Here is a 3,667-nt window from a genome sequence, read left to right on the forward strand (position 1 = left end):
GTGAGCCACCGCGCCTGGCCAAAAAAAAGATTCTTGTAATTGCAATCAGTCCAGCTTTTCTAAAAGGACAGAATTCTGTGCATTTACAAAATAAGTGTATGATCATATCCCTTTGCCCTAGGACTGTGAAAGAAATGCATTTGTAAGTCTAAGAACAGATTTAGGAGGCAGGGTCCCGTTGCCATAATTTTCTTGGTAGATCCCTGTGTACTGTATACGTGAAAGGTAGAGGATTTGAAAGAGAATTTGCATTATATTTGGGAAAAAACATGGGGGGATTTTTTAACTTTATTGAGGTATAATTTACATACTGTAAAATTTAAGCATTTTAAGTGTACCGTCTAATGTCTGTAGTGCAACATGAGCACAATCTAGTTTGACAACAATTCCATTCATCTGAAAGAGTTCCCTCCTGCCCATTTGTAGTCAACCTCCATTCCCACCTCTCACCCCAGACAACCAGTGATCTGCTTTCCAACTCTAAAGTTTTGACTTTCCTAGAAATTTCATATAAATGGAATCATGTGATATATCTTCTATGTCTTCTTTCACTAAGTGTAATGTTCTTGAGTTTCACCCATGTTGTTGAGTATATCCATTCATTCCTTTTTACTTCTGAGTAAAACTACATTGTGTGATGTACCACATTTTGTCCATTTACCTGTTTATAAATATTTGGATTGTTTATATTTGAAGCTATATGAATAATGCTGCTGTGAACATTTGTTTACAAGTCTTTTGTGGGGGCATATATTTTAAATGTATATTGGGTAGATATCTAGGACTGAAATTGCTGAGTCGTATGGTATGTTTCTTTTTAACTTGGTAAGAAACTAGCAAACTGTTTTCCAAAGAGACTGTACCATTTTACATTCCCACTAGCAGTGTGTGAGTGTTGCAGGTTTTGCACATCCTCATCGACACTTGATATTGTCACTTTTTTAACTTTGGCAATTTTACTGGTTGTGTATCTGATGACTTTAATTTGCATTTCCCTAATAAATAATGAGCTTGTTAGACATTTTTGTATCTTCTTTGGTAAAGTTTCTATTTTAATTTTTTTGCCCATTTTTCAGTTGGATTGTCTATCTTACTGAGTTGTGAAAGTTCTTTATATGTTTTCTATACAAGCCCTTTTTTAGATACGTATTTTGCAAATATTTTCTCCGTGCGTGTGTGTGTGTGTGTGTGTGTGTGTGTGTGTGTGTTTTCTTAACCCATGTAGAAGTCTGGGGCATCAGTGTGTTTCTTAATGGAGTCTTTTCACAAAAGTTTTTAATTTTGATAATGTCCAATTCAACATTTTTTCCATTTATGAACTATACTTTTGATATCATATCTGAGATATCTTTGTCTAACCCAAGGTAACAGATTTTATCCTGTTTTTTTCTAGTAGTTTTGTAGTTTTTATAGCTTTAACTCTTATTTAGGTCCATGACCCATTTCAATTTAATTTTTGTGTATGGTATGAGAGAACGTTCAGGGTTCTGTGTGTGTACTTGGATAATTGTTCTAGCACCACTGGTTTAAAAGACCGTACTTTCCCATTGAATTACCTTGGTACCTTTGCCAAAAATCAATTGACCACATATGTGTGGGTCCATTTCAGTAGTCTCTTCTGCTCCATTGTTACATGTCTGTGTTTTTATGCTGAAATCAACTGACTTGATTACAGAGCTTCATACTAACAAACCAAGGATTTCCAGATTGACTATCTTTCCCACCCTTGTCCACGTGAGAGAAGGGCAGCAGCAAGTAAAACTGGGTCAAATAATCAGGAATCACCAGGTGAAAGCCCTGTGCTTGCCACACATTATCTGCATATAAAAGACATCTTATCTTTTCCTACAACTTTCCTTCCACATTTGGAGGCCTGCTCTTGTAAGTTCTATATCCTAAGGGAGAACATAGCAAAAGGCATGTTTATTTTCCTTTCCTTTGCTTAAGAGAAGGAAATTAAGGCTACTGCTACAGCCAACTTTTTTTTTTCCTGGTGGGGGTAGGGAACACATCATCATTTCCTCTCTTTATTTTGTTTAAATATTAGTTTTAAAATCTTGGAAATAGGTTTTTGTCACATAGGCCTTGCTGTTAGTTGATTAATACACTGTTACTTGTTTTAAAAGAAGAAATTTTCATCACCATCCAGAGGAACTGAAGAGTATTTAGAAACATTTATCAACAAATACCTTACTCATGTTCTTAATAGGCAGTATCAATAAAGAAGAAAATAGACACACTTAAATCTTTGCTGTTATGTCTAGAATGTTCATTTGGCCCTTAAACTTATAGATACTTGTTAATTTTTTTCAGCGGACTTTAAAGTTCACTTTAAAAAATACCAATATGAATGTACATGTATTAAGAAATACCCGAGGCAGGAGGACCGCTTGAGCTCAGGAGTTCGAGACCAGCCTGAACAAGAGCGAGACCCCATCTCTACGAAAAATAGAAAAAAATTAGCCAGACAACTAAAAATAGAAAAAATTAGCTGAGCCTAGTGGCACGTGCCCATAGTCCCAGCTACTCGGGAGACTGAGGCAGGAGGATCGCTTGAGCCCAGGAGTTTGAGGTTGCTGTGAGCTGGGCTGATGCCATGGCACTCTAGCCCTGGCAACAGAGTGAGACTCTGTCTCAAAAAAAAGGAAAAAAACCCAACATATATTATTATCAGCAACTAATACTAATTGCTACCTCAATTATTACATCTTTAAAGTACTTTTTTTACTTCTTGTGAAGCACATCTTCCTACCTGGTTCTTCAGGAGTGTCTTGACTCTTAATTAGCCTTTTCATTTTCATATGATTTTAGAATCAGCTTCACAAATTCCACAAGCATTCATATTGGGATTTTTGACTATGACTTCACATAAGCTATTGATCAATTTGGAGAAAATTGACATGTTTATGGTGTCTTCCATTGCACAAACTTGGCCTGCCTCCCCATTTACTTAGGTTATCTTTAATTTGTCTCAGTAATGCTATAAATTTGTATAGAAGTGTTACACATCTTTTGTTACATTTATTTTTAAGTATTTGATATTGCTAAGTTAAGTGGTATCTTTATATAAATTTCATATTCTAACTTTTTGTACTTAGAATTTATAAATAAAATTGAGCTTTGTATATTGAGATTTGACAACTTTGCTAAACTCTTATGAATTCCAATAATTTTACTGTAGATTGCCTATGGTTGTAGGAGTTGGTAATCTGTGACCTGCAGGCCAAATCTAATCCAAGGCCTGTTTTGGTAGGCTAAGAATGGTTCTTATCTTTTTATAAATGGCTGTAAAAGCAAACACACACACACACACAAAACCCAAAGAATATTTTGCAAAAACAGTATGTGGCCTGCAAAGCCTAAAGTATTTATTGTGAAAAAAGCAAACAGTGCAGAAATTTAACTTGAAATTGTCACAGGTGATTGACACAGAGGGAGAGTATTTGTAAAGTAAATTCTCTTAAAAAGTCCCTAGAACAGCATGCATTTTTTTCATCCAGCAGTTTTTTGACTTTTATTTTTTATTTATTTATTTTTTTTGAGACAGAGTCTCACTGTGTTGCCGGGGCTCGAGTGCCATGGCGTCATCCTAGCTCACAGCAACCTCAAACTCCTGGGCTCAAGCGATCCTCCTGCCTCAGCCTCCCGAGTAGCTGGGACTACAGGC

The 3,667-nt window shown here is 35.9% G+C and overlaps 1 protein-coding gene across 1 annotated transcript in view; it reads right to left on the reverse strand.

Moving 5' to 3' along the window:
• The window catches only part of METTL21C (methyltransferase like 21C), a 12,874-nt gene that overhangs the window by 642 nt on the left and 8,565 nt on the right, over positions 1-3,667 (reverse strand). The gene's annotated exons all lie outside the window — the stretch shown is intronic.

Source organism: Propithecus coquereli, unplaced genomic scaffold (assembly GCF_000956105.1).
Source record: "Propithecus coquereli isolate 6110/MARCELLA unplaced genomic scaffold, Pcoq_1.0 Scaffold212, whole genome shotgun sequence".
Taxonomy (NCBI): domain Eukaryota; kingdom Metazoa; phylum Chordata; class Mammalia; order Primates; family Indriidae; genus Propithecus; species Propithecus coquereli.